The 23,085-nt window shown below is 39.7% G+C and overlaps 1 protein-coding gene and 1 long non-coding RNA gene across 5 annotated transcripts in view; one reads left to right on the forward strand and one right to left on the reverse strand.

The window, feature by feature from the left end:
• Positions 1–23,085, forward strand: part of LOC146492294 (NACHT, LRR and PYD domains-containing protein 3-like) — a 227,877-nt gene that overhangs the window by 163,873 nt on the left and 40,919 nt on the right. The window contains exon 1 of one of the 2 annotated variants that reach the window (XM_085151461.1): positions 14,268–14,350. The exons of the other annotated variant lie outside the window; for it this stretch is intronic. The gene's annotated coding sequence lies outside the window, so the exon portion shown is untranslated. Of the gene's footprint in view, positions 1–14,267; positions 14,351–23,085 lie in introns of those variants that run through there. 2 annotated transcript variants of the gene reach the window in all.
• On the reverse strand, positions 8,419–11,493 carry LOC146492300 (uncharacterized). 3 transcript variants are annotated; one of them, XR_014872376.1, is made up of 6 exons: positions 11,313–11,493; positions 10,736–11,214; positions 10,112–10,263; positions 9,821–9,859; positions 9,524–9,645; positions 8,419–9,381 (listed from the first exon to the last, which is right to left on the reverse strand). It is a non-coding gene; the product is annotated as an uncharacterized LOC146492300 (long non-coding RNA). The 3 variants fall into 3 exon arrangements; XR_014872377.1 differs by having other exon boundaries at positions 9,751–9,859; XR_014872375.1 differs by lacking the exons at positions 10,112–10,263; positions 10,736–11,214; positions 11,313–11,493 and having other exon boundaries at positions 8,421–9,381; positions 9,751–10,105.

Raw genomic sequence — 23,085 nt, forward strand, 5'->3', positions numbered from 1 at the left:
CATTGGACATCAGCTGACATGATCTTAACTTTAAGATGATCATCACAAACCCTTAGAGACCATTGTAAGAAAACCGCTGTTGAGCGCACCCAAACGGTTGCAAAGGATGCTTATGCGCATTCAGAAATATGACATAGATGTGGTGTATGTGCCAGGCAAAGACATGTTATTAGCAGACACATTGAGTAGGGCATATCTACCAGAGTGCTCACCACAGGGCTCCATAGAGGAGGAAATAGAGAGCATTAACATGGTCACTCATGCACCCATCTCACCTGACAGACTAAACAGCATAAGGACTGCTACACAAGAGGACAAAGCACTACAGATCCTCACAGATACAATTCACAGAGGTTGGCCGACTGACAAAAGAGACACTGACAGTGACATCAGACCATACTTCTCATTCCAGGATGAACTGAGTAGTCAGGATGGACTTGTGCTTAGAGGTGAACGTGTTGTTGTCCCGACTACCATGAGACAGGAGATCATAGCTAGACTACACTCGACACACCTAGGTGTAGAAGGTTGTCTAAGGAGAGCCAGAGAGTGTGTGTATTGGCCAGGCATGAATGAACAAATTAAGACTTATGTGACTAAGTGTGACATCTGCAGGTCAGTTGACTACAGACAGCAGAAAGAGACCTTGGTCCCACATGAGATCCCGACTAGACCATGGGCTAAGGTGGGCTCATTCCTGTTTATGTTTGACAACAAGGACTACCTTATCACAGTGGACTACTATTCAAACTTCTGGGAAATTGACTATCTCCCAGACACTAAGTCCACCACAGTAATTAGAAAGCTGAAGGCTCACTTTGCCAGACAGGGCATCCCAGACATTGTTGTTTCAGATAATGGACCACAGTATACGTCCGGTGAGTTTCTGAGATTTAGTCGACTGTGGGATTTCCAGCACAAAACATCTTCACCAGGTTACCCTCAGAGTAATGGGAAGGCTGAATCAGCAGTGAAAACAGCAAAGAGGCTGCTGCTAAAGGCAAAAATGGCGGGGCAGGACCCGTATCTTGCGATTCTAGACCATCGCAACACACCATCACAAGGCCTGGAGACCAGCCCAGCTCAGAGGCTACTCAGCAGGAGGACACAGACGCTTTTGCCAACCAGGACAAGTCTGCTAAGGCCAAAAGTCATTCCAGCCCTGCGGGAGTTGGAGATGAAACAGAAGCGCCAAAAATTGTGCTATGACCGATCAGCACGAGACATGGACTCTTTGAAGGTAGGGGACAGTGTCAGAGTTCAGCCTTTTGACCGCCATTCCACTTGGAGCAGGGGAGTGGTGATTGGGACTGTTGACCCGAGGTCCTATGAGGTCCAGTTGGACTCTGGAAGTGTTCTGAGAAGGAATCGGAGGCACCTGAGACATGCAGGTGTGATGGATCAAGAAAATGCCATGACAGACACTGGGGCACTGAGCAGCTCAGTGACAGCTCCTTCGGAAACTCGTGAGCAGCAGATCAAGACTGACGAGCTATCAGGGGGTGTCAGGACAAGGTCAGGCCGCACAGTGGTTCCACCACTTCGGTACAAGGACTATGTTACATAATGAGGATTTATTGTTTATTGTTTGAGGGGAAGAGTTGTGTATTGTGTGGAAATTGATGTTCACTCCAACTTACAGAAATGTACATGTTTGAATAGTGGAATGCTTTTGTATTCTTTGAGTGTATCATATTGTTTTCTCCCTCAGTAAGAAGAAGGACAAATCAAAACAAAAAAGGACTTCTGTTTTTTCCAAACAACAAAAAAAAGAGAAGGGATGTAATAATGTAAATTATTGTTTGCAAGATGGTTTGTTCCACAATGGATTGTGTTGCTGCACGGACGTTTTTAGAGTGACACACAAGTAAGGATTGTTAGGCTGTATGTTGCTGTTGTACATGGCACAGGACCAATCTGAGTCGCATGACTTGTTAATAAAACTTACTACCCTGTTGGGTAGGAAATAGATATTCTGGAGTCTGTCGTGAATGAGACCAGAATATAACAGACTGTTAAGAGTAGCAGGTGTGTAGCATCGCTAACTAGCTAGCAACAAGCCTCCAACACAGTGCGTATGGTAGCGGCTAATCTAACTAACAAATTAACAACAGAGTGATTTTAGAACTATAAGATGATAAGCTGTGTGTCTTTTTTATAACAGTGACATGGTTGTATTTACCTTAATTAAACGAGTCGTCAGTCGCGGTAAACCAGCAAAAAAACTCGAGCAGCCGGGCTACGTAAAAAGTGTAGGGGGCGTGTTTGCGGTCAAGTCCAGCGGGTGTGTGGGCGGGAGCGTTACACAGTCGCGCCACCTCAAGTCACTACTGCGCAGACTCTGGCTCCAAATTTGCAAGATGGCAGCCTCCACAAGCGGGATATTTTGGCTTCATTTTTGCACAATGGTAGGAGGCGGGGTCGGGGTTTAAAGTCAGTTCCAGCCTGAGTCGGTGCCGTGTTGGCCAACACGTTCTCACTCCCAATTCGTCAAATGTGTGACGCATGGTCAGGCTCCCTCTGCTTCACTTATCGACGCGCAGGGTACCCCCCTCGCAGCGAGAATTGACGTGCAGGGTCCTCTCATTGAAAACTATAGAGCTCCCTAAACGTTGCTTATTGACGACAAGAGATTGCCGCGGAAGAGCCTGTTGTCCGTATATTTATATATTTCCAAAATCACATTGTAGAGACGTACACAGAGCACAATAAATTATATAACGTAAACAACTACCTGAGAAACAGCAGATACAGCAGATAAATTAATTATAGTTATTACTTTTGTATCGTTTATTGCATTTATGGAGGGAGTGATGTATGCTGGGTAATGGCACAGCTAGCAACTGGGTGACTTTATTCACCCGCTTCGGCTGTTATCAGTCCATACAATGGGCGTTATTAGCACAAATCAGTCCCATAGATATGGGCCATCTCCTGCTAGAAGATTGTTATCATCCATCCAGATGGAGGATCACTAAGTTTTAGGCAGCTTTAAGATGCATTTGTAGTTATTATTACGTGTTTTACCGTCTTTATGGTGCTAGCTTAAAGTTACGTGTAAACGTTAGCTTATATTGGAGTAAAGCTGCTACTGTTTAAACGATGTTAGCACAGAAATATTAGTGTTTAATCTCAGCCACAGACTGACAGCAAATATCTCGATTAGCTTCAATGCATCTGTAATAAATATGTGCAAGTTTCAGTGCTTCGTTTAAACTGTATGATACTTATACTGACCCAGGGTCAGTGTAAAATACAATCCTAGCTGTGTGAACAAAGCCTGGCTCCTTTAATCCTGCATGACAAACCTCAGGATGCAGGTTATTATTACTCTTTCCTGCTGGCACACCTGGCACACCTGAGAGTCAGCTAGAAACTTGGAGTGACGTGGACATCATGCAAAGACTGCCAGACTCTGTAATACTGTAAATGATAAGTGACTCAGGTTAACACTAAACTTTAAACAGTCCCTCTGTGTCTCTGTGTGCCGAACATCTAGAATCAGATTGAGTCAGGCTCCATTGACTGTGGGGCTTTAATGTGTTAAAAGCAGGTTGAAGACGGCTCAGAAACATTTGAAGATTAAAATTTAGCATTATGGCTGCTGGTGGTTTGTAAAGCCTCTACTCAGCTGTATTTTTGTTACTAATTTATGTTTGTTGTTGTTTAACACAGATTTCAGAAGAGCAAATATGCTTAATAGTTTAACTAGATTTCATTTGTCAGTGTGGGACTGCTGAGTCACCTGAAGAACTCATTTCCTTTATTCTCCACATGATGTTCATTTACAGAAATGTTTCACAGGAACTGATTCCTCCCAAAAAGGTGAACTAGTGTGTTTCCATAGATTATCTCTGTATGAATGTACTTCTTAAATGAAGGCAAGTGTTTGTCCTTTTTTGTTCCTCAGTTACAGTACGTGATATCAAGGGCAGGCGGTCATCACTGGGGGAAGACAAGAAGCAGACGTACTTCCAAGAGGGAGCTGCAGTGAGGACACAGCCAGGTCACTGAGGTCAGAGGTCAGAATCTGAAACAGCTCAGGTTTATATTTTAGGTGTTATAAAAAATCAAAATATATTTATAAAGAAACCTTTAAATAATAGTCATAATTATGATTATTATAAGAAATATCAAACATTTAAGTGGATTTTCTGTTACACATATTGTGTTAGCCCTGTGATAAACTGGCAGCCTGTCCTGTCTTTGTCCTGTATCAGCTGGGATAGGCTTCATCCTCCTGCAACCCTGAATTGGATACATTGTATTCCAATTATGTAATCTGATCATTTACAAACTCAAGGTATCTAATCAAAATGTAAGTAATAATTATAAAATGGGAAAGCAGAAATAAGTGTGACATAAATGTAAATGTGTTAGCTGACATAGAGGACAGCTACATGCAGTCTGAAAAACCTTTGTTGTCAAGTTTGCAGGTCTATCAGCACGAGACATTCTTACATAGAAGAGACTGTTAAAGTCTCTAACTCAGTGAAGCATTATTGGTCCAGTCTGTTTGGATAAATATAGTAAGTTGATGTTTGTCCATTTATTGACACATTTTCTTAAGTGCTTATCCAGTTCAGGATCACAGTGGAGCTGCAGCTGGATATGTTCAGTAAATAAACCTTACAAAAGTTAACAATAAACCTGCATCCATGTACGTTGTTGTCCACAGGATGAGAAAATCAAACTGGAAGACTGTGGAACATGTTAATAAATGTTTGTGTTTATCCCTGTGTCTTTCACAGGAGGCGCTGGAAGGTTTCCCTAATAGTTCCTGGTGAATCAAAGCAGAACCATAAAGTTTGCTAGACTGCATGATGGCCTTACCCCTGAGGAGTCATCCTTTTAAAGGAGGAACCAGTTAGAAGCTGTTTTCAAAGTAGCTCAGCCGATTTCATCTTAAGTAAGCGATTAACTGTTCTGCCACTTAAAGAGCATTTAAGGACGTCTTTTGAGTGTCCAGTTGAATTAATTCTACTGGCTCTCATGGTCATTTGTGATTATGGACATAATTTCATGTTCATCCAGCTATTTAGTAAATTCTATCTATTTAGTAATATCTGTCAGCTATAAAATGTAATATAAGTATAAAAATATCTAAATATCTCCTGCCCTTTATATTTTAATGATGTAAGACCAGACGTCTGTTATCGTGTTACATTAGCATTCTTCACATATCAATGAGATGCTGTACAGTACAATCCTACTGACACAGCAGAGGGATAACGACGGCTATTCAACATCGTTACACGACACATTCGAGCTGCATGACACAGACAAAGTGACTAAATCATCTTTTTTGTGGTTTATTGTCTTCAAACCAGCAGACAAAGCCGATGGCAGAAGATGTTTGGAGAAGAACTTCAGGCCGTGTACTGAAAAGGTATTTTTTTCTTGTTATCAAAAGACATTTGGAGTGACGGCTTCTACAACTGGTTGTGCTAAAGTAAAGCTTACAGTCTAAGAAATCACAGTGTTGATATTCAGCACAAAGAGAAAAGCTCACTTGTTTGAATTTATTTACAATCATAGTTTTATAAATTCTGACTGTAAACAGCTTTTACAGCTTTGATATTGTTTGACACTCGATATCAGGTGATGGGGTTTAATTTAAAGGTTTCTTTGTCCCAATGAGCCATTTACACTGACCAGTGTCACTTTAACTGTAACATATTCATTATTTAGTTCCAACATTTCTAAGAGAAATAACTGAATGTAAAAAATGGCAGCACTCAGGCCAGGTTTAATTGATAGAGATATATGCATGCATTATGAAATTTATGTATCCCAGATAATTGTTATTCATTTAGACCCACCTCTTCCTCCCAAGTTAACTGCAACCCAAAAGAACTAGTGGGGCTATTTACACACTCACAACCAGTGTGGGGTAAAAAGAGCCACCAAAAAGCTGTCAGCCACAGATGTGCTAGAAGAGTTAGAAACTCTACTTATGGAGAAACTTTCTAAGTCTAACAGGGGACAGGTACTCCTGCCCAAATAACATGATATAACCCCACATACAGCTCAGCCATAAAATGAACCAAGTCATTTAGTTAAAGACAGCATGGGACCAAATGCATGTAACCAGCCTGCACCAACCTGGCATTTCTTCCTCCTGAATTAAAGGAATGAATGGATGAAAGTTAAATGACTACAAACCTAAAGCCACTAGTTCCCACACTGGAGTTCCCTGACACTGTGTGTTAACCGTATTTAGCTTGTATCAACAGTTGTAACAGGCTAAGCCACCTGAGACACTGCATTGAATGATTGTTCCTGTCTTAAAGATTTCAGCTGACTGGTTTCAGCTCATATGTTCTTTTTCCTTTCCGTAGATCAAAGCAGCTCATGCTCCTTCTGCTTCTATTTTAATGGCAAGAAGAAGAAGAAGAAGAAGAAGACTGCTTCAGCGAAGTGGCGTTCATGGTCTCAGTGAACAGTCATGGTCACACACTGCATGTGGTTTTAAAAGCAACATGTCTGTTCACCACAACAATGGAGATGTGTAATATTAGTGCAGCTACGGTTTGTTCTTGAACATCAGTTCTGTTTTCTACTTTGATCACTTAGACCAAAAAAGTGTTGTTTTCAGATTCTTTCTTTTAAATCTATAAAGCACCTGTTCATTTTTTATTACAATTAGTTTCACATAAATGTTGGTTTTTCCTTTATGATCTTTTAATGCTTACACTACACTGTACATGTCTACATTAGAGACATTTCTGTTACCTGTTTCTGTTGACTCAGAGTTGTGAAATGTTCTTTTATTTGATGCACAATATGAAGTTCATAATTTTCTTACAAATAAAACTATAATGACAAACATGAACAGCTGTGCTTATTTCTGAGACATGATTTTTTTTTTTGAATGTGTTCATATTTAGACTGTAATGGTGAACCTGAGGTGATGGTCAACAGAAGGCAAATATATATCAATATAAAACAATATTGAAGTAACGTCTTTACCCTCTGCAGCGTGTGGACGCTGTGCACACAATCACCTTATTTACTGTAGTAAACGTGCGCCGCTAGCTCACGTGACTGACTGTCTCCATGGTTACATCGTATATTATTAGCTATATAAACAGCTTCCAAAGATACTGCCATAGCTCTCTACAGCTGTAACACTTTCACACTTTGCAAATCATTTCACGTTTTTGATAGTTATGAAGACAGAATATGTTTTTAAGGTCATGCTAGGCGGTTGCTATAGTGGTTGCTGTGGACTTGGGTGGACCGCGTCCGATTCCTGTTATTAGCTGTCCGCCGTAGGAAGGCTGCGTTCCATTTACAAGTAGTGACAGTCTGCCGCAACTCGAACTCAAACCCCGCTTTGTTCTTTAATTATAGGCCTTTTATAGCCGTTCATGACACGCACACATACACACACATAAAGCACTTTGCCTCACAATGACAGTGCAACTTTACCTAACCTAACCTTTAAAGTATCTGATATAGGATAGAAAAATGAAGCAACCAGAGATTTAATGATGAAGACTCTGGGTTCTGTAGTTCACGTTTTACAGTCCTGAATGACTCTTTGCATATAATTTATTGAAGAGGACTTTAGAATGCACTTTACATTTAGACTGTTGCTGTTTAATTTTTTACATTGTTGCTGTGTTATGTCATGCATAAGGTTCACCTGCTGGGGGTTTGATGGATCAGCTGGACAATACAGTCAAAGACAGACTTCATTCATCATATGCAAGAATCCTAGTTGGATTTTTGTTTTCACTCATATTTTTGAACCAAATATTGAAAACAATTCTGACAGACTGGATACCTGGTCAAGTGTACATTACCTTGTACTCAAGCATCCCAGGACAGAGCCCTGCCCCACCATGAGCCTGGGTGGATACGTGGTTATAATTTAAAAGGACCGATACTGAATATGAATATTTCATGAAAATTGAATTATAATACAAATTAGTAATAAGGGTTTCTCTGCACCCTTATCTACCCCATACTCAAAGAACTGCGGGCAGAGAGGGTGACAGGAGAGGATGGCACTGAAGAGAAGATGCTCGGTTTCTGGAGTCTCCTGGTCCTCTCAGTATTAGTAGGATGCATCTGCTGTGTCTTCTCGTGGATGCTCACCTACCTTGACTCGTTCCAGCCTGGTATGGATTTCCCAACACTGCGGACAGTGGCCCACATCAGAGACGTTTAATATTGATTACATATGTCTGAATTGCTAACCCTAACCCTAGCTCAACAGACCACAACGCCCTGGACTGTCAGTATTATTACATGCTGTGAACATAAGTGGCTTTGATCACAGTTTATGTTGTAAAAGAGAAGGAATATTGAAAAAAAGATCAACATTGTGATATTATTTCTTCCAAACTGACCAGAAACATGCTTGTCATACTCTCACAGCAAAGGATCAGACTCACTGTGCATGACGGCTCAGTCCAATTATGTCTGTTAGATTGTCAGTTGTTTAGTGTGCTTCTGTACAGTTAGGGTCACCGTCTCTATTTCAGAATAATTAATATGCGGAAAACACTAAAAGTTGATTGCCTTCCAATATTCTAGCATAATTAAAAAAAATTAGACTTTGTAAGTACATATTGTTACAGTCCTAATGCCAATATGATTCTTCATAACTCCTGCTTTGAAATACTGAACTTTAAAATTTACCTGATGAAAGATAATTTACAGTGGCACTCTGTCAGGATAATTCTGACTATAAGATCACTGTATTAATCTGAATCCTTCTGAAATGTGCTGTGAATGAATGCTGCTGCAACTCACTGTGGGAAAGCTGTTAATAAAATGAATCTGTGACACATGCAACACATTCACAGAGGAAGAGGACACAAAGGGAGGACACGCAGAGGCTGTGTTAAAGTCAGAAATCCAAATCTTTAGTCAAAAACAGTCTACAGGGTCAAACATTCAGAGAATTCAAACAGCAGTAAAAATAACTGGACTCTGAAAAACTTAAAGCAATGTGTGACGCAATAAAAGGAAGCAGCGCAGTATATTCACTGAATTATCATCAATTACAAAAGAGAAAAGGAGAAAAACAATGATTTCTAAGAAAATAAACCTTGATGGAAACATACAGAATGTAAACTGTGTGAGTTTGGTGAACTTTGTTAGTAACAAATGAGGAAAAAAAAGAGAGAGACAAAAACTCAGTATTCATGAATAATTAGAAAGCATCTAAACATTCTGGTCGTGGATTTTTACAGTCTTAGTTCCGCTCGCTGTCATCATTATAATCATCATGATCAATGGCGAGGTCCTGAGGTGGGCGGGGCTGTCTCTGATGATGTCACCATGAAGGAACAGCATCTGGCACGTGTTACTGAAACATCCCAGTACACTGGTGTAGTTTCCTCTCCAGCTGTTTGACATTTGACACTTCAACATTAAGAGGAAGAAGAAGAAACAGTGTTAGGTCAGGTGACCACATGGTTTCTAAAGTAACTGACAGGAAGTAACCAGGCCGTTAGAAATGGATGGCATGTGTTTAGAGTTACTGTAGTTGGGTAACTCTACTTACCAAAAGCAGAAGCACACAGATGACAGATCAGATGCTGAATGTTGCAGGAACATGCTCATGTGTGGTGATCATTCAGTGCTGCTCCGGCAGGTTACACAGTCCAAGACTGATATGCTGCCCATCTGAGAGTTTGAAAACACACATGCAAAGATTTATTTTGTATTACAGTCAAAGGTGGATGTTCATTTTTGTCCTTTAAAAATGTTTGTGTATTTGAAAGCACTAACATTTAAGGTTGACTTGGATCGTCTCCTTTAAAGGGGAGACAAGTGTATCCACTGATCTACGTCACTTTACCTGGATGATGACTCCTCTCTCCCTCACTCAGAAACACTCCTAATATAACCAAGCAAATATATAATATTCAAGATTTACTTACATCATTACAAAAACAGCAAAAACATCTCCCTTTGATTCTATTTCTCCATTCCTGCTGAACATCAGTCAAGAAATATCTCAATAAATCACAGTAAAATGTAAAGCACATATTTTCTCTGCTTTGTCTAACCTCTGCAGAGCCTCTGTCAAGAAAAACATATCTGTAAGCATAAAACAAATATACATTTCATAACACTGCACTGGACAAACCTCGGTCAGTTGATTTCCTCTGTGCAGTGCAGACGAGCATCACTCAGCAAGTCAAGGTGGTGAGATGGACTGGTGTCCTTTGTGACTCTGCTGGTTCTTCTGAGGAAACACCACCGTCTCTCCACACCGCCTCCATCTGTGAGCACAAACTGCTGCTCTGCCAGCATGTAGGAAATCACATATCACACACACAAGGGTGAAGAAACATTAGAGCTCAACTTTGGATACTTTAGATCTAAACAGATCAAACTAGCTCTTAGTTTCAACAATCAGACAAACAATGATATCAAACTGATTCTGTATGAATACAATATAATATTTTCAATTCAGGTGTCAAATTAATTTATTAAAACTAATACAGATATATGTATATATATATTTTGATAGATTAGTTTGCTAAATTATAAGAATATATATTTTTATTTTTATTTCATTTAACAATTGCAACTGAAAGAAATTAAATATTGAACAAAAATATATTGTCACATTCTGAGCATGCTCAGCATGACAGACTTGAAGTTGCTACAGATTTTAAGAAGTGATAATTTTATTTTTCATCCGTTTAATCAAACATTTGATGCCTCAGCTGTCTCAGTCCTATAGCGTTCTGCAACTACAACTAACCTGAGGCTTGGATTTGGCTGCAGGTGCCCCTGTACATCCTTCTCAGCAGCACACATGTGGGTACCATTTAATCACACTTCTTCCTGAGCTTTGCTTCATCACGAGACCAAAGGTGGCATCCCGTGTCACGGTCTTATCATCATCCAGAAGAAACATTTGAAGAAACATCATGGAGAAGAAACATTTACACGCTTCCTGGTTTTGTTTTCTGATCCTGCAAAAAGACTGAGGACAACAAAGCCCAGAGAACACGAGATACACAACATCCAACATTCAGACTCAACAGCCTCCATAAATGAAGAGCACCAGGTTGGTTCAGTTATAGTAGATACAAGCATACTTCACATTACTGGGTATGAATAATAATGAGGAGGTAAACTTTGAAGATGCAGAGCATGATGTCCCATCAGACTGTAAACAAACTTCTTTGTTGGCAAAGGTGATGATTCTCCCATCAGGGATCAGTAGAGTGTATTAAACTGTGGTATAAGCAGCAGTCACTGAAATATTACTGTTTCAGATAAGAAATCTAGCACATAAAAGCCAGGGTGGGGGGGATCTCTGCAAACTGACTAACCTCTGCAAGTGTGAAGCTCAACAAAAATCTGACTCTCCAGTCACAGACAAACAAAAAACTCCAGCTGGGAGATAGAAAACGCTGTCTGGGTCTTGCTGGATGTTGCTGGTCAGAGTCCACACATTAGCAGAGTGCTTCTTGGTCCCACTGACCCATGTGGACAGCGACTTTGGAGAACTGTTCTGGAAAACGGAAAAGAAAATTAAAATAACAAAAAGCCAAACAGGATTTCCACAAAGACTCTCTTGGAATCAGCAATAAAAAAAACACTGGTTCATATTTCAATTAAATATGAACAGGTTCCTTAACCTCTCAAGCCCCAAGCCGACCTGATCTCCTGCTTTTTGCCCCCGTATCAGGGGGCGTTGGGGCTTAAGAGGTTAAATGCACGCAGTTCAGATCTGATTTAATTTAATTTCCTTCACACAGCACATTTGTCCAGGCTGACAGGTAAACATAGAATTAATCTCAGGTAACATGACTCATAGTAGAGATTCAGTAAGAAAGATTGCAGGCTCTAATATTATTACCACACAATCCAAGGACACACCAACAGCTCAGATTTCTAGAACTATTTAAACAAATGTCTTCTGAATATTCAATTCAGGTTCACAGTGGGAGGGTGGGGGGTGTCGTGGAATTTTTTAAATAAAGTCTGCAACACAGAAAGAGCTGTGATCAAGCTACTTATTACTGCGCGCAGGAGAGCCAACACACATCAAACATCACAGTTCAGTCATGTCAGCACTGCCACAGAAGTGCTGCTCCTACTCCTTTATGCATTCCAAGGAAGAGGGAGGAAGTTACAAACTGATCCTACCACACTTCACGTGTCTCGTTATGAAACCTAACGAATCAATGGTTATGCTGTTTTGTGACCTTGGCCTTATCAGCACCTGTAAAGGGATTTGTTTTCTCAAACTGCTGAAGTAAGTTCATCTAGTTTTAGAAACTTTCACTGAACAGTCTATAACAGTGTCACAACTAAGCATATGCATAAGCACTTAAATACTTTAAATGAGAATAACAGAAAATTTCTATTACAGAGGCTAGAGCCTGTCCCAGTGGTCATAGGTAGAGCACACCTGGACAGGTCACCAGTCTGTCAGAGGACTAACACAGAGACAGACATTAGAGTAACAAATCTATTTAAAATTAATGTAAGTTTGCTGCAGCTGTATGTATGAAGATGTGTTTCTGTGCTCACAGTCCACCTCTGAGGAACCTGCAGTTCATTTCAAGTTGTTAAACAGACCTCACAAAAGGCTGATGTGGCTGGATGAGTACTCTGATTTAAGTACGATACCTTTGGCCAGGGATTAATCTGGTGCATTGCTTCACTGCAGTCTTATGTATTTTCCCCACACCTGAATTTAAAAAAATACCGATATATACAAATAACAGCTTCAGCTGATGCAGCCTGACTCAATCCTAAATGTTCAGCACACACACAGAGACACAGAGGGACTGTTTAAAGTTTAGTGTTAACCTGAGTCACTGATCATTTACAGTATTACAGAGTCTGGCAGTCTTTGCATGATGTCCAAGTCACTCCAAGTTTCTAGCTGACTCTCAGGTGTGCCAGGTGTGCCAGCAGGAAAGAGTGCTGCATGACAAACTAACTTCATCCTGAGGTTTGTCATGCAGGATTAAAGGAGCCAGGCTTTGTTCACACAGCTAGGATTGTATTTTACACTGACCCTGGGTCAGTATAAGTATCATACAGTTTAAACGAAGCACTGAAACTTGCACATATTTATTACAGATGCATTGAAGCTAATCGAGATATTTGCTGTCAGTCTGTGGCTGCGATTAAACACTTTACTGGAAACTTTATTAACTAGTAACTTCATCAGTCATGACAGAAGCTAATATTTCTGTGCTAACATCGTTTAAACAGTAGCAGCTTTACTCCAATATAAGCTAACGTTTACACGTAACTTTAAGCTAGCACCATAAAGATGGTAAAACACGTAATAATAACTACAAATGCATCTTAAAGCTGCCTAAAACTTAGTGATCCTCCATCTGGATGGATGATAACAATCTTCTAGCAGGAGATGGCCCATATCTATGGGACTGATTTGTGCCAGTAACGCCCATTGTATGGACTGATAACAGCCGAAGCGGGTGAATAAAGTCACCCAGTCGCTAGCTGTGCCATTACCCAGCATACATCACTCCCTCCATAAATGCAATAAACGATACAAAAGTAATAACTATAATTAATTTATCTGCTGTATCTGCTGTTTCTCAGGTAGTTGTTTGCGTTATATAATTTACTGTGCTCTGTGTACGTCTCTACAATGTGATTTTGGAAATATATAAATATACGGACAACAAGCTCTTCTGCAGCAATCTCTTGTCGTCAATAAGCAACGTTTAGGGAGCTCTATAGTTTTCAATGAGAGGACCCTGCACGTCAATTCTCGCCGCGAGGGGGGTACCCTGCGCGTCGATAAGTGAAGCAGAGGGAGCCTGACCATGCGTCACACATTTGACGAGTTGGGAGTGAGAACGTGTTGGTTAGTGTTGCGTGGATGACACTGATGCTTTTACACTTTAGGACCCTCGAGACCTCTGCTGCTCAGCCGTCCTGATCGCTGCCTCCACTTTAACCAGTGCCAGAGGCTGTAACCTCTGATCATTTCACCTGCACCGACAGTAAAACTCTTCTCCAGAACCAAACGTGCCATAAACCCATCACAGCTTCATCATCAGCTCAGTCTCAGCAATATGCAGACGACCGAGCAGCAGAAACTCTGCAGGGAACGTCTGAAGTCTGTTCTTCAGTTTTCCCAGCTCACTGTTTATTGAACATGAGACAGAAAAATAACTTCACCTTTAATGTGAAACTTTTATCGCTTGTGAAATATTTGCAGGAAGTCTTCGTGCTGTGATTTAGTGTCACAGCCATAAATACACAAGGTTAAAAACTACAAGTCCCAGCATCCTCTGTGTTTAGGGAGGAGCAGTGAAATTGAAAGTGTTGATTCTCCATTCAGAGCAGCAGGAGGAGGAAGGTGGAGCTGAGGCAGGTGAGTGTTAACATGAATATGTTTCTTCTTATGACATAAAATAATTCCACGCTGTTCGTGTCTGTGGGTGAAATGTGAGGCCGGTCGGCTCCTCTGGTTTCCTGTAAGTAGAGAGGAAGTGAGTTTAGCTGAGAGAGCAGGAGGAGAGTGAGAGCTGTGCTGAGGCAGGTGAGTGTTAACACCGCTCTGACATTACTGTGTCTCTGTGGCGGGAACAACAGGCTCCGTCAGTGGAGGCAAAAATAATCAGACTTTGGTTTTTCAAAGGAAACTACTTTATGTTGGGAGAAGCCGCTCATTGGATAACGGCTTGTCAATCTCAAGTTATTAGCCAATGAGCGCGCAGGTTCACAGTAAGACCCGCCCTTAAATGGCGACAGAAGCTCTTTTTTAAAAAAAACTTTATTGAAATTATAAAGCGAACAGTCAGTCATTCCAGTTCAGTTTGTACAGTAGACATACAAGGCAAATAAGAGTAACAATATACAGTACAATGAAATAAGAAGGATAAATAAATAAAGGGAAAAAAGAAAAAGAAAAAGGGGGGAATGTGACAGACTTCATAACAACTTTGTACTTGAAAGTTGTGACAGCTCATTCGTTAAACATTTCTGAATGAATTTCAATCAATGATAAACCTTTTTTATTGGAAGTTAATTTAAGAGAGTTTAAGTAATATTCAATTTCAATCAAAAACAAATTAAATGATGGGGTTGAGTTTTGAAATTTACATTTATGTATATGGAATTTCCCTAATAAGATATAAAGATTGACAATGGCACATATTTTTTTTCTTTAGTTTCAAAATAAGTGATAATGTTCTTCCCTTCAATTTTGATTTCATATGTTGTCTTGCACAGTATATAATTTTCAAGCTCCCTCCAAAATGTAGCACTATATGAACAGCCATAAAACAAATGAGTAACACTTTCAAGTTCAGTTTTACAAAAGGTACATTTTCTATCAATGTCACAGAATCTTGAAATGTAAGTGTTGGATGGATATATGTTATGTAATATTTTCAAATGTAATTCTCTAACTTTGTTTGTAATACAAAATCTAAAAGGAACAAGCCACGCTTTATCCCAGTTGATATGATCAAAAATAGCATTCCAAAAAAACTTCCCTCTTGGAGTTATTTTCTTCGTATTATACAAACATTCTCTAATATGTTTATTGGTGCATTTCTTGCTTCAGAAATCAATACCATTTATATAAAGAGTGTTAACGGATGCATGTGGTGTGTTCTGTTTTTTGTAGCTTTTCATCAACTCAGTCAGTCCGCTGGGAACGGACTTTATTGCAGAGCTAAAATCTTTAAATTTGATAGGGAATGTTTTTTCTGTAAATGGCGACAGAAACTCTGGTCGTGTCCAAATTCATCGGCTGCATCCTCCTGAGGAAGCGGCCTTCGCGGTCTACGTGGGCTGGGTCCTCAGAAGGTCGGGTAGGCCGGAAGTAAGTGGCTGGGGAAATTGGACAGTCTAGCCTTCTGATTAGCGTCACCGCTGTCTCGGTGGAGTTTAATAAACTCAGCCGTCTGCTCCTTGCTATCTGCAATATAACAGGACACTGGAGTAAATTCTCGACCGTCTCATACTTCTGTTTAATCGGTTTTCTGTTTGATGTTTATTCAGCTGTGTGAAAACTGTAAATTCAGCCAAACCAAACAAAAAACACTGAAAAAAGCCAAACGATAAAAGATCGAGCTGGTGGGTAGCAGACGTCTCCGAAAACGTCGAAGCACTTTTGCAAATATGCGGTATCTTGATAAACTGAGCAGATATTTGATGTTTACACAGCTACTTTCTCGCCTGAAAATATGTTAAAAGTTTATTTTGTGACCCAGAAAGAATAATAAGAGTAATATTAAAAACTTAGTAGCGGCTGCCAAATTGAGGAACTGGATTTGGTGGTCATGAAAATGGCATTAAACAAGTCCCCAGGGACAGATGGACTCACTACTAATTTTTATCAATTCTTCTGGAAGGACCTAAGAACTTTATTGTTTGATGCATTAAAGGAATCGATAGAGAAAAAAGAACTGATGCCAAGCATGAAACAAGGGCTGATAACCCTGATCCCTAAATTGGGTAAGGATAAAAGAAGTTTAGACAATTTAAGACCCATCACTGACTATAAGATCCTGTCTGGAGCTGTAGCTGAGAGGCTAAAGAAAAGCATCTCAAACATTATCAGTGAAACACAATCAGGTTTTTTGAAAGGAAGACTAATTCATAACAATATTAGGCTGGTTTTGGACCTCCTTGAGTACAGTGAAATAATCCAAGAGAGAGGATACATCCTGTTCTTGGATTTTTACAAAGCATTTGACTCAGTTGAACATACGTTCATATTAAAAACTCTGCAGTCTTTTGGTTTTGGACAGGAATTTATCAATGTTATAGAGATGCTATATAATGACATTAACAGCTCTGTTTTGCTAGAACATGGTACATGTTCAAGGTTTGAGGTTAATAGAGGGATAAGGCAGGGATGTAGCAGCTCGCCACTTCTGTTCATCATGGTTGCTGAGTTGTCTATTTTGATTAAAAACAGTCACATTGAGGGGTTAACTGTGATGGGTGAACAGATAATAATCAGTCAGCTCGCAGATGATACCACCCTGTTTTTAAAAATTGAGGACCAGATTCCTTTAGCCTTACAGGTGATCAACCACTTCTCCAAAGCTTCTGGTCTACAGCTGAATATTAATAAATGCGAAATTCTAGCTCTGCATGAGTGTCCCCCGCAAGCAATAAATAATATACAGATAAAAAAAAGAGGTGAAGTATCTGGGCTTTGTAATTTGCAAGGATAAGACATCAACAGAAAATAAGAATATCTGTACCAATATAGAAAAGTGTAAGTCAATTTTAAACAGGTGGCTGCAAAGGGACAAAACTCTGTTTGGGAGAATCTTGCTAACCAAAATGGACAGTCTGTCCAGACTAATCTATCCAGCCTTTTCTCTGCCCATATCTCCAAAACTAATTCAATCTATAAATAATCTTAATTTTAGGTTCATATGGAGGAACAAATGTCATTATATAAAGAAAAATGATATGATTAAGAATTATGAAGAGGGTGGGGCTAATGCCATTGAATGGTGTACTAAAATTGAAATGGTTAAGATCTTTCATTAGGAACAAAAATTCCTTTTGGAACATTATTCCCAATGTGATTTTTGGCAAAATGGGTGGAATAGACTTTTTGTTACGTTGTGACTTTGATTGCAGTTCGTTACCTGTTAAACTCTCAGCTTTCCATCAGCAGGTCCTTCTCTACTGGAAATTAATCTATAAACATAACTTTACTCCTCACAATACCCCTATATGGAACAACAGGTATATCCGTTTGTGTAGGAAATCTGTGTACTTGGATGAATGGAGATCTAAAGGGATTTGGGCTGTAGCTCATTTTATGGATTATAATGGGGTTTTATTAAAACATGAGACGTGTTGTGAGAAATTTGATGTAAGATGTACTGCTAAGAGATATAAATCCCTAGTGAAAGCCATCCCAGTCCCTTTGAGATCAATGATAAAAGAAGAAATTATATCCTTAAAGAATTGGAGACCATGGAGGTTAAGGCGATAAGAAAAAAGTATATTTCACTTCCTCTTTCCACTAAAGTAAAAGAGGTTCACTTTAAAATCATTAATGAGGTTTATCCAATCAATGAATTCTTAAGACAGAAATTTAACTTAGACGTGAACGCCTGCACATTTTGTGAAAATGATATTGAAAGTCTGGATCACTTGTTTTTCTACTGTGAATCAGTGCACTCCTTCTGGACTGACATGTGGAGCTGGCTACAGTCCAGGAGAATTCAGTTACCACATTTGACGGTGACAGTAATAAAATTTGGAATACTTGCTGAGAATGCAGAGTTTGACCTGTTGATTATTTTTGTTAATGGGAAAAAATTTTCTTCACAAATGCAGATACTTTAAAACTAAACCATGTATAAACAGATGGCTGAATGACTTTAAACTCTGGGCTAAATCGCTGAAACTTGTGAATAACAAGAAAGCTCATAAACTTGTTGTTTTATTTAACGAGTTTCATCTATGTTTAAAAAAAGAAACCTCCCTATTTTATAATCATGACTGCCCTTTTTTGCTCGTTATTTTTGCCTTTGGTTCAAATTCTTCAACGACTGTTCTTTCTTTTTGTACTAACTCTTTTAGCTTTGTGTTTATTGTTTTTTTTGTTTTGTTTTTTTTTTTTTGCTATAATGCTCAACCGAGGATGTTACATATTCGGATTAATGATGGTGCTTTGTATTTTATACTGTTGTTTGTAAATAAAGTTTTAAAAACAAACAAACAAAAAAAACTTAGTAGCGGCCACCATTGTTGGAAACTGGAGTTTGGCTGGGCCGCACTATGAATTCTGGGATATGGTAGGCCACGAAGGACACACCGGACCCATCCTTCAAATTCGGGGAAAAGGAGGACGCATTTGTCGGCTGCATTCGGAGGAGTCTACGGCTGTGTCCCAATTCAGGGTCTGCACGCTTGAAGTATGCGCACTACGCGCACTACGCGTACTACGTACGGTGCGTACTATAAGTACGAGAAGTGCGGAAGTGAGAGGCTTGTGAAATGGGACAGTCTAGCCTGCGTCGCGCTGTTCAGGTTGCCTAGTAACCATGATACTAACCGCGAGAAACGTTACATACAGCTTTGTGTGACACAAATGAAGGAGAAAAAATGTTTTGTTGGTCATTCATTTTTGTCATGACATCACTTTGATTAGTTGAGTATCTGAGGCTGAGACCACAGGACTGGAAATATATGTATATATGTGTGTGTGTGTGTATATATATATATGTATATATATCGGGGTGCAACGATACACAAAATTCACGGTTCGGTTTGGTTCTATACTTTTTCGATACAAAAAAAATGTTGAAAAAAATGTTCATGCTTTTTTAATTTGTCATTTATTAAAATTATAAATATATATTTTAACTCAAAAGTACAGTTTTTAAATTTAATGTTGCTGAAACAACAAAGTAATAAAATAATAAATCTATCTGATCGAGAAATCACTCACCTTTGGAAAAGAGAGTTTATTACAGAGAAATGGCTCTTTCCAAAATAATAGCTATACTATACGCTTCTTCTGGGCTATATTCTCAGTAGCATATTAAACATATCAGGTCCCCATAAGGAGAATCATGTGCTAACGGCTGTCTAAATGACTCGGGTAAAGTTTGTAGCATGCGTGCTTGTTGTTTTTGTCTGCTTCCACTAGTCTTTGCACTGGGATGATGTCGGAGTAAATGTGCAGTCATATTCATTGTGTTCCCACTAGTGCTGTCAGCGTTAATCTGAAATGACGTTAATGCCACAACACGTCAAATCTCCGTTAACGAGCTACCGCGGATCCCTCCTTGCGTGGGGCTGGACGGCAACACGTTAACGAGCAAACTGCGCTAACGCACTAGTTCCCACCAACGTAATTGAGCATTGCGTGGTACATCCGACATACTGTTTTACTTTTGTCAATGACGCGCTTACCTTCAGGGTCATACGTCACATTATTTATATTTCCTGTCACCTTAAATCTTCACTCAAAGACAAGTATCTGTGACAGTGTATATATAGATGTATTTTATATATATATATATATATATATATATATATATATATATGTTGGGTGAGAAAATCAGACCATGTCATAACTGCTTTAAGTCATACAGAGTAGATATCAGAGCCTTAAACAGGCTGACTTCTGCTAAATGGGTCAAACTGGGCAGAAAGTATATAAACACATAACATCCTTATAGAATATGATGTAACACTATAGATCAACTTACCTCAGAATATATAAAGCATATAAACAATTACAGCACATAAATAAGTGACACAATATTCAGTACTTACTTTTAAAAGTTTACTCTTCGACCGCTCCGCTTCAGGCTTCCGCCATTTTTTTCCAAACAAAATATCCACACCCACCGCCGCGCTATGAATTGTGGGATATATGGGACCATGAAGTCTACACCGGACCACACTTCTAATTTGGGGAAATGAACTGCGCATTTATCGACCGCATTTGGAGTACACTTTGAATTGAACAGAGGTGGCAAAAGTACAGTCAGGGGTTCATCCTACAGCACGATAATGACCCAAAACATCAGTCCAAGCTGTGCCAGAACTACCTCAGGAAAAAAGAACAAGATGGTGAGCTTGAAAACATGTGTCCAGTGTCCAGCACAGTCTCTAGACTGAAACCCCATCGAGCTGGTTTGAACTGGACAGAAGACTGAAAGCAAAGCAACCTACATGGTCCTTACCATCGGTGACCCTGGCTGTTTGGGACTTTATTTTGGCCTCAAACAGCGCTGCCTTCTTCCTGTTTACCCGACGTCATCGGAGCACGCTCACCCGAAGCTGCTTTATTGGTTGCCATGCCGATGGGATACGAGGGGAGGTGGAGCAAATATGAACAACCTACAAATACTGCCTGCTACCACGGATGGACAGACAGTTAAATTAGCCTTCTTAAACGCAAGATCTGTATCAAATAAAACTCATGTTCTTCGGGACTTTTTTGGTACTCATAAGCTGGATGTCATTTACCTGTCTTACCTGTCTGGGAGGTCTCAGACTGTTAGTTTTAAAAACGATCTCTCCGAGACTTGTGCAGTGAGGCATGGGGTCCCTCAGGGCTCCGTACTTGGACCATTGCTGTTTTCTATGTACCTGCTGCCTCTTGGTGTTCTTTTACGTTCTTTTAATGTAACCTTTCATTGTTACGCTGATGACCTGCAGCTTTATGTTCCTTTAACCATTGGAAATTGTGCTGAAGTCTCTAAACTAGAATGTTGTTTATCTGCAATTAAGGGCTGGTTATCGGACAATTTCTTACTCCTAAATACTGATAAGACAGAGTTGATGGTCATTGGGCCACACAAATTTCAGCATTTGTCCCAAAATTTGATCTTGAGAATTGATGACAGTGTCATAAATTGCAGGAACAAGGTAAAAAACTTGGGCGTGTGGTTCGACATGGTGCTCTCCTTTGAATCTCATGTAAAAGAGATAACAAAGACCGCCTTTTATCATTAGAGGAACATCGCCAGAATCAGACAAGTTTTGTCAAGCGACACTACAGAGGTTCTTGTCCATGCATTTGTGTCTTCCCATATTGATTATTGTAATGCTCTTCTTTCTGGCCTACCAAAGAAAAGTTTTAGAGGTCTGCAGATGGTGCAAAATGCAGCTGCTCGCATTTGAACAAGAACTGGGATATTTGAGCACATTAGCCCTGTTCTGAGATCTCTTCACTGGCTACCTTGTCAGGTTCGAGCAGATTTTAAGGTCCTGCTGCTCACCTACAAGGCTTTAAACGGATTGACACCTTCATACCTCTCCGACCTTTTACACCTTTATGTTCAATCTCGTGCTCTCCGATCTCAGAACTCTGGTCTTCTAAAGGTTCTTAGAGCCAGAAAAAAGACAATTGGAGAGCTTTTTCTTTTCATGCCCTGTTTCTGTGGAACAACCTCCCACAAGATATTCGGCAGGCTGCTCTGTGGAGGTTTTTAAAACCAAGTTGAAGACACATTTGTTCACCCGATCCTACATGTCTTAATTCTATGGCTTTGAGTTTTTACATTTTTATTGTTTTTAACTTGTATTGTGTCTTTTACCTGTATTGCTATGTATCGCTTTTATTTTATTTATCTCTTTAGTTGTACAGCACTTTGTTTGAAAGCGCTTTATAAATAAAGTTATTATTATTATTATTATTACAAGGTCCACATTTATGGGAACATCTGCTACAGATATGGGAGAATATTTGATTTCTATTGTAGACAGAAGCCACGGGTGTGTTCAGTCAAACGTTTAGAATAAACTTTGGTCTATAAATGTGTTTCATGATTTATTTTTAACTCCAACTGCTTATTTGTACTATGCTTTCATTTCAGAGTGCAATGACAAATAAAAAGGATATTTTCAATAAAACTGTCACGATCCTGGGTCTGTGACTCAGTGTTTTCTGTTTTGTATTGTTAATCTTTGATTTCATGATGTATCTTTGTTTATTCTTACGTTTTGGTTCTGTGTTTTGTTGTACCTCTAAGTTCAGTCTATGTATTTCCTGCTTTGTTGTGAAGGTCCGTGTCTCATGTCAGTGTGTTTAGTTTGCGTTTCCTCTGTCTCGTCTTGTCAATCACTCCCAGCTGTGTCCTCCTTCTGTGTCTTATTCCCTCGTTATCCCTCTGTGTATTGAAGCCTTGTGTTTGCCTCTGTTAGTTGCTGGTTCGTCTGCGTATCTGTCAGGGTCCTGGGTCTCCTGATCTCGTGTTTTCAGTTCTTTGTGATTTTTGTATTATGTCAGTTTTGTTTGTGAGTTATTCTATGCTTCCTAGGGTTTGATTCCCTGCTCCCCTTGTTTCTCTGTGCACTCTGTTCTGTGTTTAGTCTTCTCTGTCCATTTGTTCCGCCCTGTGTTGTTGCCTTCTGTGTCTCCCTCTGTGTAACTGTCTATATAGTGATGTGTTGTGGTGCTTTGCTCCCACCCCTTGTGTTCCGTGTTTTCGTCTTCCCTTCGTGTACTTCTTCATATTCGTGTACTGTTAGTTTTCCCGGTTTAGGTTTTTGCTTAGTTTCCATGCTCACCTTCGCCGTTTCTGTTTGTATCACCATGTGATGAATAAACTCACTTGCATCTGAGCTGCCTGCATAAAGGGTCCTTTAATAATTTACACACGG

Source organism: Neolamprologus multifasciatus, chromosome 23 (genome assembly GCF_963576455.1).
Source record: "Neolamprologus multifasciatus chromosome 23, fNeoMul1.2, whole genome shotgun sequence".
Lineage (NCBI taxonomy): Eukaryota > Metazoa > Chordata > Actinopteri > Cichliformes > Cichlidae > Neolamprologus > Neolamprologus multifasciatus.